The sequence below is a fragment of the Oncorhynchus keta genome, chromosome 7, assembly GCF_023373465.1.
Source record: "Oncorhynchus keta strain PuntledgeMale-10-30-2019 chromosome 7, Oket_V2, whole genome shotgun sequence".
In the NCBI taxonomy this organism is placed as follows: Eukaryota; Metazoa; Chordata; class Actinopteri; order Salmoniformes; family Salmonidae; genus Oncorhynchus; species Oncorhynchus keta.
Genome location: NC_068427.1, coordinates 2,385,473 through 2,401,759, shown reverse-complemented (window position 1 = coordinate 2,401,759; position 16,287 = coordinate 2,385,473). Strand labels below are relative to the sequence as shown.

The window sequence follows — 16,287 nt, the reverse complement described above, 5'->3', positions numbered from 1 at the left end:
CCAGCTGAACCAAGACCCAGAGGTAAGACTCTGTCCCAAGTTTCAAAGAGCCTTGTCATTCCATTTAGCATGGCTAAATGAGAGGGAATCGCTAGGGGTGCGTCACATTAAAATCACATGCCAGTTACTTAAACTGCTTGCAAACTTGACTCAACTTTGACATCAAGAGAAAAAACAAAGGAGTAGAGTGATAACTTAATGATGCTGTTTTTGTGTTGTTGTTTCTTCCTTTTGAAACAAATATCCAGATCTCCAGGTTGCCAGGTTAACCAAAAGGGCCCTGCAGCGTTGGAGGAAGAAAAGAAAGGAAGGAGGGGAGGGGAGAATCCTGCTCTAGGTTTGTGACATCACATCTAGATCAAACAGGGCTGTGCATCTGGTTCTCGTTTAAGACTCCTTTTTTTCTCCCCTACCCCTCCTCAATCTTTTCATTTTTTCCCCTCTTTGGAGAAAGTGGGAGGAGGAAAAGAGGGGTGGCAGTGCTCCAGGAGGTTGGGATTTTGTTCCATCTCAACCTTAGAGTCAGTGCCACAGTTCCTCTGCAGAGTGATCGGGAGGGTGTCAGTCTGTTTCTGAAGTGCTGAGTTTCAGTGTGTGCCGATAACCAAGGCTCCTCTGTGGTCTATCAGCCCATCTCCACCACGCTCATCCGCCTTCCTTCGGGGGAGCTGGACAAGCCAGCTGCACAGAGAGGAAATACCAGGAGGATAATGACCTAAAGGCCTTTGTCATTTTGCAGATTTTTGTTTTTACCAAAGGCTGTGGAATACAGCTATTTCAGCTCAGGGTAAGTGATAATTTTGAACTTGTGTTTGCCTGAAACTGGCCATGGTAGGTTGCCTCATTATAACATGTGAGCATGCAAGCACATCTTGCATAATAATAGGTTTTGTCTGACATGTTGAGTTTATCTCTCATAAATATCAGACACCATGTGTTTGAAGGCAGAGTTATAGCTACACTTGCTGCAGTTACAGTGGGGCAAATGAGGAGTGCTTAAAGGGCAATTCCGTCACTTTTCAACCTCATATTCATCATCTCCTGCACCAAACTAGTGTCTGCATATGCGGAAACAGAGCTTTTCTATGATCTATAGTCAAAAAGATAAGGTCATACATTTTTTTGAGACATCACAGGGTAGAATTAAAAGTAAAAACTGTGAATTTTCAATCTTTACAGCCCAAGGGGGGGTATTTTCTTGTTCTCCACATCACCGTGAATCTCATTGGGTAGAACTTTTTAACTTTATATATTTTCTCTACAAAACTTTGAAATTCTCCATTTTCACATATGTTGACATTGGTGTTGTGCTATATATAATGAAAATGAGAAAGTTGAAAAGTTGCGGAGTTTCCCTTTAATGATAGGGCAAAATGTAGATTTCTGTCTAAATATAATTGGAATGTTACTATATTTAGAAAGCATTCCAAACAAATTATTGTTCATGAGCTGGCCATAAACAATAACTGCAATAACTGGTAGTGTTGAATAGTTTTAGAAAAGTCTGGAATTCACCTTTCTGGTATTTAAAAAAATATATATTTAAATTAGAGGTGTAGTCACTTTTGAGTACACAAGCTCAAGTTTATAGTACAAAATATTATGAAAATGTAAAAATCATTAGATTTTTTTTCTATTCATCAAAAGTGGAGCAATTGGTCTCGAAATGACTGAAATGCTTTCTAAATATAGTACCATTCCAATTATAAACAATTTACTATAAGATTTCACCTTTCTTATAGCTGTAAAAATAAATATGATCATACTTTGTGACAGTACAATATTGGCACCATTTCATATAACTGACAGATATTTTTCTTCCAAACGCCCACTGAGTGGAGCAGAGACACATTTCAAATGTTTGCAGACTCGTTAGAACTTCAGCTTTAAGCTGAAGCTTTGTCCATCTGTGACCATGGGAAAGTTAACATGTTTAAATTCTATGAAATGACTATTTTTGAGTATTTTTTTCATGTTGAGAGCTCTAGAACCAGATGTGAATATCCCAGGATTTGCTAGACTGACACCTTTCATATGCTGTCTCCCAAGCTGGGCTCCATCACTCACAGGAAGAGCAAAACAATTATTTGTCTGGATAGGCCAGAAAATATGGCACTCCCAATGCAAATGTGTGGTCTAAAACCTGACACTTCAAGTCTGCTCCGCAGAGAGAGTAGTAGTGGAGAGCAGCCAGATGGATCTTTCTGCCACTATAAGGCTCAGGACCCTACAACGTTCACAGATTGCTTTGTTCACCAAAAAGTCGGAACCGGTCCAGAACCGCTAAAATGCATCATCTCTGCAACTCGACATTGAGTGCTTGTTTCAAACTTGTTTTTTTTGTTGCTCACTTTGGGGAAAAACCCTGAAATACCTGCATCAAGATGAAATCCAAGTGCTGATCATTTACCAGACCAGAGTTGTGAACATATAAGGGACTGCATTCCACAAAGTTGGGCAGTCATTCTCTCCTCCACGGACGTGTGGTGTATTTGAGAAGTGTTTGACCTAATTCCAATGTAGTGTTCATTTAAGGCTTTATTGGAGCCCTGTGTAAACAGGCATATCACAATAGCAGCACTGAATGAAATTTGTTCTCCAAGAAGCTCATGTCAAAGTGTCCCAGATTCACTTGTTCATTGTTTGCTTGTTTTAATATGCATATTATTTTAGCATTTGTCCATTTAGTGTAACATACGTGTCCTCCAATAGCTGTTAGTATAAATAAATACACTGTAGTCCAGACTGATAGAACTGGCTTGACATGGAAACGTCTGGAATACATTTCACAATATATTACTGGAATAGATTGTGTCCCTACACTGGCGATTCAACACCACCGATCTGTGGCGGTTGAGTGTAGAGATGTTTTCAGCTCCAGCTCCAAACCACACCCTCTGTAACGAATGGGATAGTGGAAAGTGGGAAGAAAGAGCATTTTCCACACTACCAGCCAGATGGACTGAGAAACCTGGGGGAGTTTGGTCCTTCCATATGAAATCTAGAGTCGGGGAAAACCAGGTGTACATCATTAATCTTTACCCTCACATCCATGGCTGTCCAAGTGTAGACACTGGCATTCAGCTCTGCCTTCATCACAGTGTTTTATGACTTGCTGAGGGATATGGTCAAAAAATACATTTTATTCCTTCCCGCAAGTGAATGCAGAATTGAGTTACACTGAAAATAGTCATAAATAGTTGTGTTATGCGCTACTGCACCAGGACTGTTTGATATGACAATTTCTATGATTTAAAAAGCAAGATATTGTTCAAAATGTATTTCAGCAGAGGCACGAAGAAAAAACGTATTGCTGTATTTCAAAAGTGAAGTCAGTGAAGTTAGTCATGAGTATGTTTTTGTAAGTGCTTAATCTTTTCCATTTCACTCCCGAAAATGTACTCCCTACACAGTTGTACTCCCACAGTTAGGCTTTTGGAGAAGCTCTTATCATTAAACACTGGCAGAGCAGCAATAGGAAAATATTTTTGAAGGAGTTGCTTTGTAAATCAGGCTAGCTGTACTTTATTGCTCCTCTGTGCTCTCCAACAAGGTCTTAGTTTTTTTTCCATGCTGCAGCACAGACATTTGGGGGGTAGGGGCCATTTTTAAGGCACATATGAAAGAGTTTGTCCTCAAGGGTCATTTCTTTCAGAGTGAGCATTTTCTCCAAGTTTCATGACTTCATGATTCACTACAACTGATGCCATTACTCATCTGAATGGTTAATGTCTAGATCCATGTGTGGCTAATTAGTTGTTCTATCAATGCTTTGGAACTCTTTGAAACTATACTTAGTTTCTAGATCATGTGCTGTGCTTTTGTGTCTTGTAGAAGGGAGTGTCATTGTAATGTAAACTTTGCAGTTATCACAAAGTCTTGAGAAACCATTTGCCAATGCCTGTATTCACAAAGAATCTCTGAGTAGGTGTGTTAATCTATTATGATCTCTATAAAACATAACTTGTTCTATATTAGCTGTCCTACTCACATGTTTGGGAATACGAGCCCAGATTTTGACAATGTGCAAAGAACATGGAGTTTCTTGGTGATTATCACCTACTGGGACTGTTTCTTTCTATCATACTTTGTACAATTACTCGTACAAACTTAGTTTGTTCAATAGTAGTGGCTGGTGTAAGGGGTCAAAGTCAGCAAGCCTGAAGCATTAGGATACACATCTGCTAGGTGTCAGACAGGCTAACAGGGACCATCTGTGTGAAACTCGCCTGCCTGCATGCCTGGCGCCTGTCGTCTTTTAACTTTAATTGATACTTCATCTGCAGCACATACTGTATGTCATATCCTGCCAGATGGTCGGAGAGGCCTTTTGGCCAGTGTGCCCCTTTGATTGGCTCATTCACAGGGGACAGACTTCAGGTGTTCTTAGTTGGCACAGTTTGAGGTTAATGTTGAGAAATAGAATGCAGAGAATACATTTAATTTGGAAAGTAGCAATGTCCATTCTAGACCCTCAATTTCTACCTGAAACTTTTCTTGTTTTTATTTTCTATTGTGCCAGCAGAGTACATCTCAGAACTCATTGTAGCCAAGAGGCCTAATTAAGCATGGGGCTCTGCCCTAGAGTTATAGGTTCTATACAGTAAGATCACATTTGGATAGCTGCTGGTGTAGTGTTAATGTATGAACCCCACGTTACATTGACCTTGCATCATGATTTGTGGGAGACAAGCAGCATGTGGGAGCAAGGCCCTGTATTGCACAGATCATGGCCATTTAGTGTAATAGAGCCCAGTGGGCCGCTTAGCTCCAAAAATCTGAAACAATCATATTTTTTTGTGAAAAGTGCAAACTTGTAAATGTAGATGTATGGACCCTGAAAAGATTTAGAAATGGAGCCAACCCAGATTTGGCCCCAGAGGGGGTGTGGCCGCAATTTTTCAAAATTGTAACTAGAGCTGTGTTCAAATACCCATACTAACTGCACTATGTATGCTGTATATTGAGTATGTGGTATGCTTGTTGGTCATAGGACGGCAGCATAGCCTAGTGGTTAGAGCGTTGGACTAGTAACCGGAAGGTTGTGAGTTCAAACCCCCGAGCTGACATGGTACAAATCTGTCGTTCTGCCCCTGAACAGGCAGTTAACCCACTGTTCCCAGGCCGTCATTGAAAATAAGAATATGTTCTTAACTGACTTGCCTGGTTAAATAAAGGTAAAAAAAATAGTATGGATATAGTTAGTATGCCAAAAGATCCCGGATGCCATACTACATTCACCAAAGTAAACAAGCAGTGGACCCTATTGCTGTGCTTTTAGGGCCGCTAATGCATATCCTCAGAAAATGACTACACAACATTTTCAGATTGAAGCAAATGGTGGGAAACATGCAGCCAAAGTCCAATGAGAGAGGATACAAATTCATTGCTTTAACTAATTATGGCAAATGTAAAGTAAATGTTGAGCAATATAATAAAGTAATGACTTCAAATAAGTTACGTTACATGTTGTGTTGGCTGACAATTGTTAGCTACGCTGGCAACATAGCATATCATTACAGCAATTTCTGGTATGTTCCGGTAATATAGCTAGATACCTAACGTTAGTTGGCTATTAATATATAAAACTTGACAGTATTGTAACTACTGTATATGCTATCTAACTAACTAACTGAGTTGATTATTCACGTCATTCTTAGCATAGCCAAGTTGTATATTCATTGTGTGTTCTCAATGGACATTGTTAATGAAGTTGTAAGATGTCTAGTTGGTCATTTATTAGCTATGCTAACAAGCTAGCAAGATTTTGGCTAGCAACATCATCTACTTCCGGTAGACAGGCGAAGCGCTAGTACACTCAACTGAAAGGATACTGTTTGTTTACATTATACTAAAATGATAGTATGTGGTGTATACTCATTTAGTATTTAGTATACAGTATATTAGTATGGGTATTCGGACACAGCTACTATATTTTGGTATTCAGATGTATTGTTTAAGATAAAGGCTCCAAATTTGATCATTAGGTAGATTTATGGACCCTGAAAAGATTTAGACATGGAGCCCCCAGAGATTTGGCCCATGGGGGCCTTGGCAGTCATCTTATGAAATGGCCACAGACGGTGTTATAATTTGCAGTTCAGAAGGAATATTTTGAGATTAATACACCATAAACGGCCGTGGTTGGTAATACAATTTTAGAGTTCTGAAGGCTTTTTTTGAGATTAACACACTAAATTTGTCACATAGGTAGATTTATATAGCCTGAAAAAAATGACATATGGAGCCCCCAGAGATTTGGCCCATGGGGGTCTTGGCAGTCATCTTATGAAATGGCCACAGACGGTGTTATCATTTGCAGTTCAGAAGACATATTTTCAGATTAACACACCATATTTGGCACAGAGGCAGATATGTGGAGCCACCACAGATTGGCCCGTGAGGGCCTTATCAGCTATTTTACTGAAATGCTGCAACCTGAGCCACTATTTTGTAAACCTTTAATCTACAAAAAGTAATTCCTATAATTGTTTCATTTTAAAAGTAATATATTTCTGCCATATACAGTACTTCTTGCCATGAATCACAGAGTATATTCAAATTAGTACAGAGTGAAATGTAACATTTCTGGGATGAGTGTAGCGGAGGGGAGTTTAAATGTTCTATTGATGAGGTAGCCCTGCCTGCGACTTAAACCACCCTCAGCCAAAGACGGAATATTTTTGGGGTCTAATTGTTAAGACGTTTGGTTATGGAGCAGGAGACTGGGGGGGGGGTCACATCCTACCAGTTACATGAGCATGTAAAGAAATGGCTACAAAAGCTACTTTGCAATGCCCATATAAGGAGCAAATTCGGACTAACTACAGCTGTAACTGGGAGAATATAGCAGCCATCAAGCTGTGTTTCAGTTAGAACTGTGCCTAGCCGACAGAATGTTTTACTTCCAACCTGTTTCATGAACAAAGGTATGAGAAATTATAATCCTGTAATTGGAACCAAATAAAGGCCATGTCACAGTTTAGTATAGAACCAACTCAGTGGCATTGTGGTGTGTCTGCCCTGAGATTGTAAGTTTGGGAGTTCGATCCACAGCGGAATCATACCAAAGACTGTCAAAATGGGAAATTGTCCTTTTGAATTCCACAATAGTGTTGCCCTTTTAGTCAACTAAATGGCCTTTAATTTGAGAAATGCCATGAATAGAGCCGACACTATTCCTTATTCAACATGTCAGAAAGGCATGTTTGTTCTACATAACATATTTCTATCTACATATTTCTATCCTGCTGAACGAGCCCCAGGTTGTTAGCTATAGCTAGCTAATGAGGTAACATGACTGAAAAAGGTGTAGCCTAATGGGCTGGTCCGCAATTAGCCTAGTTTTAGTATGGTCCGCGATATGCTTTATGAATGTAAAATGCGACCAGCCAATGTAAAATGCGACCAAAAATCTATTGCTGGTATTATGGGTAATAACTTTTTTTTATGGTAATAGTTAGATTGAAGACATTTTCTCAGAGGAAAGATGGAGACTAGGCTGGTACGTTGGCTACAGAAACTGGCTACAAAATACAATGGGGAAAGTGCGAGGGTTGAGCGAGATTACAAATTCAAAAAGGGGAGAAAACATAGCTAGACGGTTGTTTTACTATTAAACTTAAAGCTACATTACTGTATGTAACTTTTTGGGTGACCAGGCCAGATTCCCATAGAGATGTGAGTTATTGATCTTTCATTCATGTTGAAAGCAAGTCTATGAAGCAGTAAATCTGTGTGTGCGATTTTTATTCTTACCGATCAGAAGTTTAGTTTTTGAGTCTTTTACTTTCGATTTTGTACACCAGCTTCAAACGGTTGAATAGACAATATTTTTGTATGTATATAAATATATTCCACAGCGGATTAGATGGTACAATGACTGCTTGTTTTGTCACATAAACTGAAATTAGGCAAACTATTTGAATTTTATCAACAAGGAAATGTTGGAGTGATTTCTGCATGGTGCATCTTTAATGTTTTTTTATTTTGTAAAGCAGCTTGTGTTTCTTAATAAGCAGGCAAATCTTACTAGAAGACTGGTGGTGACTGGATAGCTATGGGGAAGCAAGAGAGTTGCGTGCACGATGTGTATAATCAGAGGCAGAGCTGAAACGGAGCCTGTCTGCCCACACTCATCGCTTGCTCCCCTACAGTTCACCAGCTGATGTAGGCTAGGCTGTGTGTCGGATCCTTCCCTCTGCTGAACAGAACTGCACAGCGCATCTGAGCTGCTAATATTAATTGTGCTTATCACTGTAAAGCTCTCAATCTCTCCAAAAATGATTGTCCAGTTTTAGTCACAGAGATAATTTAGTCTCAACTGTTTTTTAATAAAATTAAATAAAACCATTTTTGTTTAGTTATAGTTTTTTCTATTTAGTCAGTTATAGTCTAGTCAATTGCCACTGAAAAATAGGTGTGTTTGACTCATCCTGAAAAACATGAAAGGTCACTTTTTTCTCTTCACAATACGGTGCACTTATCTCAAATTGAAAGCTAATTTGAGCAATCTGATTATGTCAGTTAAGTGGTTATGAAGATAAAGTATGAGCCAAAAGTTGTAGAGGCCCTAAACATCAGTTTTGAACTAAAAATGGGTTTCATGGCAGAATGAATCAGAGACATGTTTGGAAACTGGTTTGTGAATGAAGGCAATAATTCTGCTTTTTTTCTATCCCACACTGTTTATCTCTATATTTAGCTTGTTGTGTTTCTGGCTCATGATGACCTGTGCAATATGGAAATGAGTGTGCTCCATGTTTTTCTTTGTGCAGTTAGGCAGAGTGAAAGCCATAGTGATGACATGTTGGTCAGCTTAGTTGCCTCGGCCGAGACACTTCTCGGCAGAGACACTTCTCGGCACAGAAGTGGCTTTCGAGTGACCCTGAAAAGACTTCAGCACATGAATGGAGAGCACAGCCATCTAGCAGCTTATAAGCCTTTTTCTCAGTATTTGTATTTGAAGTGGATAGGTAGTAGATGAGTAGGATAGACAGTTGGAAGTGTTTGACCTTGTCTAGACAACTTTGTCTGCTTTGACTGAAGGCCTCAGAACACACTGTAGTTGTAGTATGTATTGTAGTTGAATACTGTACTGACTGATCACTAGTACCGGACAATAACAAATTAGACTTCTGTGAGATCGCATGTATAGCAAAAATCATCAATCACAAAGCACTCATCTTTTCTGTTACCCTTCAGTACAGTGAATTCCTAGATCCTGTTTAGATCGAAATGAAAAACAGCCTCTATCTCAAGGCCATCAGACTGTTAAATACTCACCACTAACCGGCCTCCGCACAGTAACCAGCCCTAAAATTTACTCACTGTTACCCACTGGCTACTACCCGGTACTCAACCTTGCACCTTAGAGGCTGCTGACTATGTACAGTGCATTTGGAAAGTATTGAGACCCCTTAACCCTTAATTCCATTCTTTGTTACTTTACAGCCTTATACTAAAATGTATTAAGTAGGTGCTTCAATAAAGTACTGCATAAAGGCTCTGAATACTTATGTAAATGTGAAATTTCAGTTTTTTTTATTGTAATAAATTAGCAAAAATGTCCAAACCTGCTTTCACTTTTTCATTACTGGGTATTGTGTGTAGGCTGATGAAGGATTAAAAAATATATATATTTTAGAATAAAATTGTGGAAAGAGGGGTTTGAATACTTTCTGAGTGCACTGTATGCTATTCTATACTACTATTATATGCTATTCTATATTACGTATTTCTGAGGTATATTACACCCCCCGCTATAATGTGGATAAAGAGTTACTTGCCTAACAGAATACAGAGGGTGTTCTTTAATGGAAGCCTCTCAAATATAATCAGGAATTCCCCAGGGTAGCTGTTTAAACCCCTTGCTTTTTTCAATTTTTACTAACGACATGCCACTGACTTTGAGTAAAGCCAGAGTGTCTATGTATGTGGATGACTCAACCCTATACACGGCAGCTACTACAGTGACTGAAATGACTGCAACCCTCAACAAAGAGCTGCAGTTAGTTTCAGAGTGGGTGGCAAGGAATAAGTTAGCACTAAATATTTCTAAAACTAAAAGCATTGTATTTGGAACAAAACACTCACTAAAACCTAAACCTCAACTACATCTTGTAATAAATAATGTGGAAATTGAGCAAGTTGAGATGACTAAACTGTTTAGAGTAACCCTACATTGTAAACTGTCATGGTCAAAACATATTGATGCAGTAGTAGCTAAGATGGGGAGAAGTCTGTATATAATAAAGTGATGACTTCATCACTACTTTTATTTATGAGAGGTATTGACATGTTGAATGCACTGAGCTGTCTGTCTGAACTACTGGCACACAGCTCAGACACCCATGCGTACTCCACAAGACATGCCGCAAGAGGTCTCTTCACAGTCCCCAAGTCCAGAACGACTATGGGATGCACACAGTACTACATAGAGCCATGACTAAAAATAACTCTATTCCACATCAAGTAACTGACGCAAGCAGTAAAATAAGAAGAGCTATATAAATACATTTGATTTGATTTGATTCTGTCTCCTAGAGATGAATTTACTTTGGTGCGAAAATTGCAAATCAATCCCAGAACAACCACAAAGGACCTTGTGAAGATGCTGGAGGAAACAGGTACAAAAGTATCTATATTCAGAGTAAAACAAGTCCTATATCTACATAACCTGAAAGTCCGCTCAGCAAGGAAGAAGCCACTGCTCCAAAACCGGCATAAAAAAGCCAGTCTATGGTTTGCAACTGCACAATGGGGACAAAGATCGTGCTTTTTGTAGAAATGTCCTCTGGTCTGATGAAACAAAAATATAACTGTTAGGCCATGATGACCATCGTTATGTTTGGAGGAAAAGGGGGAGGCTTGCAAGCCGAAGAACACCATCCCAACCATGAAGCACGGGGATGGCAGCATCATGTTGTGGGGGTTCTTTGCTGCACTTCACAAAATAGACGAGGAAGTAAAATTACGTGGATATATTGATTCAACATCTCAAGACATCAGTCAGGAAGTTAAAGCTTGGTCGCAAATGGGTCTTCCAAATGGTCAATGACCCCAAGCATACTTCCAAAGTTTTGGCAAAATGGCTTAAGGACAACAAAGTCAAGGTATTGGAGTGGTCATCACAAAGCCCTGATCTCTATCCTATAGAACATTTGTGGGCAGAACTGAAGAAGTGTGTGTGAGCAAGTAGGCCTACAGACATGATTCAGTTACACCAGCTCTGTCAGGAGGAATGGGCCAAAATTCACCCAACTTGTGGTAAGCTTGTGGAATGCTACCCGAAACTTTTGACCCAAGTTAAACAATTTAAAGGCAATGCTACCAAATACTAATTGAGTGTATGTAAACTTCTGACCCACTGGGAATGTGAAAAACGGATTTAAATGTATTTGGCTAAGGTGTATGTAATTTTCCGACTTCAACTGTATATTAATTGAAATGCTAATCCTTTGCACATGAACGCTCACTCATTCGGGAATATTTGCAATCAATATATATTTACGCCCAGTGTGTCGTTGTGATCTCTGTTGGAATCGTCAGTCTGCGGAGAGTCCGTTCTTCATTGCGTCTCTCTCTCTCTGCTTCCCTGAAGTCTTGGGTGGTTAGAATGAATACTTCAGAGTACCATTCAGAAATGTTCTCATAGAATAGATGTTTCAGTGGTTGTCGGTCTTCACATCCCAGGTTGACATAATTTCTAGCTGCAGACTAGTAATTATTATCTATGATTTGTTCTTATTCGGTAGGGATCGATAGTCTCAGAGTTTAACCATTTCCAGCCATGTAGCCAATACTCCACGTATGGTATGGTTAGGAATTCGACAACCATTACAACCTTAGCTAATACTGAGGTGTTCCCTCAGTGTCCATCGAGGTACACGTGGTCTGAAGAGGATTTTCTCAGGAGGGGTTTTTATTCGTAACAGTAGAAAAGGGATGTTCCATGACGCCAGATCATGTCTGTGCTTATTAGTGGCGGGCCAGTGATGTAGTCAAACTTTAAAGGGAATACAATTCTTTCATATTAAAGGTTTAACATCATATTATATCATTTCACAAATAGTTTAATCTTTACTCATTCATTTTAATCAAGAATTAGATGCAAACACCATAATTGAGAAAAATATTCAGAGGATTAGTCATGTGTGTTTCCTGTTCTCTCTGAGGTCACCAAATGAAACACACTCATCATACCTGTCCCTTAAGTGTCCACGGACCATACCCACCTTCTCACAAGTGGACATTTTGTATCAAATCCCGATTTTGTGGATTTAGGAGTTCACCATGTCAAATCCTTTATTCTCTCTATGTGTCTCTTTCTGCATGGCCAGGGGGAGAGATTCTTCTCCAGAAATAAATGTATGACCTGAGATAACAGAACCTGGGTGTAGGAGAGAGAGGGGGGGAAGCCACGAGCTATACCCACAAAGGGCCACGTCATGACACTACTTTGAAATATCTAAAATATTAAATATTTTTTTATTTGTTTTACACTTTTTTGTTTACTAGATGATTCTATGTGTTATTTCATAGTTTTGATTATTCTTTAAAAACCCTTGAATGAGTAGGTGTGTCCAATTTTTTTACTGGTACTGTATATATATATATATATATATATATATACACTGCTCCAAAAAATAAAGGGAACACTAAAATAACACATCCTAGATCTGAATGAATTAAATATTCTTATTAAATACTTTTTTCTTTACATAGTTGAATGTGCTGACAACAAAATCACACAAAAATCCCTGGGTCCTGGAAACTGGGTCCAGAAATTAAGACGGCAACTTTTTTCCATGAACAGTGAGAGCCAGAATGGAAACTGTGTTTTCCAGGACTTTGGCCCAGATTTCCTTTGTGTTTCTTTAAAGTGCATTTCAGCCTTTAGCTCACCCTGATGTTAACCTTTTGAAAGAGATAGGTGCTAAACTGAGAGGATAAAAATTCACGTGTAACAAAAGTAGCTCCACTGTAAGTCTGTCTTCACATTACCTACTTTGAGTTTCAGGTACTTTATTTGCTAAATATGTTTATGCAACCACAAAATGGGATTTAATTTGAGGACCTGACCAGTTCACCAGCATTGACATGATCAACACTGAGTGTTAGACAACACTGTCAACTATGCAGTGGGGTCTGGATAAACAGTATGCAAAGTGAGTGTAAACAAGTCGTCCAGATACTGCCCTCTACAATTCATTTAAATGGTTTGGATCAGATTTTGTGGGATTGGATGGAAACTTCCAGAAATTAAGACGGCAACTTTTTCCATGAACAGTGAGAGCCAGAATGGAAACTGTGTTTTCCAGGACTTTGGCCCAGATTTCCTTTGTGTTTCTTTAAAGTGCATTTCAGCCTTTAGCTCACCCTGATGTTAACCTTTTGAAAGAGATAGGTGCTAAACTGAGAGGATAAAAATTCACGTGTAACAAAAGTAGCTCCACTGTAAGTCTGTCTTCACATTACCTACTTTGAGTTTCAGGTACTTTATTTGCTCTCTTCAGAATTTCCTCCCCTTTAGCTTCATGCTTGTAGGTATAAATTCTTCCATGCTTCAGCAATGAAATGCTTAATTAAATCAAGACAGGAAACCTGAGTATTGGCATCAGCTGATATTGCGCCATTTATATTAATCCCTCTGATTTAGTATGGCGTTCTATTTAGTCATTCAGGTTCTGCACACACATTATCTGATGGATGTGCTTTTGTTCCTGGTAGCATGCTGTTTAATACAGAAAATAAGCAGCTAAACAAAACAGGAGAAGAGTACTGAATGTGAACAAAACCAATACTGCCTGAAAACAGAGGCTACTGATTTCTCAATAAAGGGAGAGTAATCAAGGTAATGATGAAGTTCAGGTGTGCATAAAAATGGGTAGCAGGTGTGCGTAATGATGGTTGCCAGGTGTATTGTTATGTGGGTTGCCAGGACCGGAGGTTAGTAGACCAGCTGCCTCGAAAGCTGGAGAAAGGGAATTGGAGTAGGCATGACACTAGTTTCTGGTGTCCCCACACATTGACTCTGTACCGGTACCCACCCCTGTATATAGTCTCGCTGTTATTTTACTTATACTCTTTAATTACTTGTTACTTTATTTCTTATTCTTATCTGTATTTTTTAAAAACTGCATTGTTAATTAGGGGCTTGTAAGTAAGCAGGCCACATTCCACCTGTTGTATTCGGCGCATGTGACTAATACATTTGATTAGATCACTGTCACCTGCTTTTACATGCAGATGTGCACAGGTTTTCCAGGTGGAAATTGATCAACAGTGTTTATGTACTGAGGCGTGAAATCCAGGCATTTCTAACCCAAAAGAAATAAGATCTAGCTCTGCACCTGCATGCAAGATGATGAATGATTTCCGAAACTGGCATACTTCTCTGATATACTTGAACATTTCGACCATTTCAACCAACTCAACCTATCTATGCAGGGACATGCAAGTGACATTTTCCCCAAAAACTATCAAATTGGCAATTTCAAGCATAAATTGTGGCGTCTGGAGAGACCTAGTAGATAGAGGCATGTTCCCCCTATTCTCAACTCTAGTTGACGAGGGTGATGTGGACATGGATCACATGCGTAAATTGACTGGGTCACATCTGAGACAAACTCTTCCTCAAATTTGAGGATTACTTTCTATCACAATCTGCCCCACACCTGAGGAAAGCAGTGGATGTGTACAGTTGAAGTCGGAAGTTTACATACACCTTCGCCAAATACATTTAAACTCAGTTTCACAATTCCTGACACAATTCCTAATCCTAGTAAAAATTCCCTGTCTTAAGTCAGTTAGGATCACCACTTTATTTTAAGAATGTGACATGTCAGAATAATAGTAGAGAGAAGGAATTATTTCAGGTTTTATTTTTTTCATCATATTCCCAATGGGTCAGAAGTTTACATATACTCAATTAGTATTTGGTAGCATTGCCTTTAAATTGTTTAACTTGGGTCAAACATTTTGGGTAGCCTTCCACAAGCTTCCCACAATAAGTTGGGTGGATTTTGGCCCATTCCTCCTGACAGAGCAGGTGTAACTGAGTCATATTTGTAGGTCTCCTTGTTCACATACACTTTTTCAGTTCCTCCCACAATACCTTGACTGTCTTGTCCTTAAGCCATTTCCCCACAACTTTGGAAATATGCTTGGGGTCATTGTCCATTTGGAAGACCCATTTGCAACCAAGCTTTAACTGATGTCTTGAGATGTTGCTTCAATATATCCACGTAATTTTCCTTTGTCATGATGCAATCTATTTTGTGAAGTGCACCTGCAGCAAAGCACCCTCACAACATGATGCTGCCATCCCCGTGCTTCACAGTTGGGATGGTGTTCTTCGGCTTGCAAGCCTCCCCCTTTTTCCTCCAAACATAATGATGGTCATTATGGACAAACAGTTCTATTTTTGTTTCAACAGACCAGAGGAAATTCCTCCAAAAAGTACAATCTCTGTACCCATGTGCAGTTGCAAACCGTAGTCTCCTTCCTGAGCGGTATGACGGATGTGTGGTCCCATGGTGTCTCTACTTGCATACTATTGTTTGTACTGATGAACGTGGTACCTTCAGGTGTTTGGAAATTGCTCCCAATGATGAACCAGACTTCTGGAGGTCTACCTATTTCTCTGAGGTCTTGGCTGATTTCTTTAGATTTTCCTGTGATGTCAAGCAAAGAGGCACTGAGTTTGAAGATAGGTCTTGAAATACATCCACAGGTAAACCTACAAATGACTCGAATTATGTCAATTAGCCTATCAGAAGCTTCTAAAGCCATGACATAATTTTCTGGAATTTTCCAAGCTGTTTAATGGCACAGTCAACTTAGTGTATGTAAACTTCTGATCCACTGGAATTGTGATACAGTGAATTAAGTGAAATAATCTGTCTGTAAACAATTGTTGGAAAAATGACTTGTGTCATGCACAAAGTAGATGTCCTATCCGATTTGCCGAACTTTGTTTGTTGACAAGAAATTTGTGGAGTTGTTGACAATCAAGTTTCAATGACTCCAACCTAAGTGTATGTAAACTTCCGACTTCAACTGTAATTCATTCACTAGCACAGAAGAGACTTTCATCTTGTTCTTGCAACCTGGCTCAGTGCATTTTTCATTATTTTGTATGTTAATCTGAGACAACCATTTAGTGTGATATGTTATGTTATGTTTCATATGATATGTATTAATTTAATTTGTGGATTACCCATTCCGTGTGATATGTTATAAATTACAATTCATATTATGTGTTACGGATTTGAAAAACATAAA

At 39.1% G+C, this 16,287-nt stretch overlaps 1 protein-coding gene across 1 annotated transcript in view; it reads left to right on the top strand.

Moving 5' to 3' along the window:
* The first annotated feature begins 509 nt into the window (after positions 1–509).
* LOC118385867 (collagen alpha-3(VI) chain-like) overlaps positions 510–16,287 on the top strand; it is a 92,214-nt gene continuing 76,436 nt past the window's right edge. The window contains exon 1 of the mRNA XM_035773042.2: positions 510–787. The gene's annotated coding sequence lies outside the window, so the exon portion shown is untranslated. The remainder of the gene's footprint in view (positions 788–16,287) is intronic.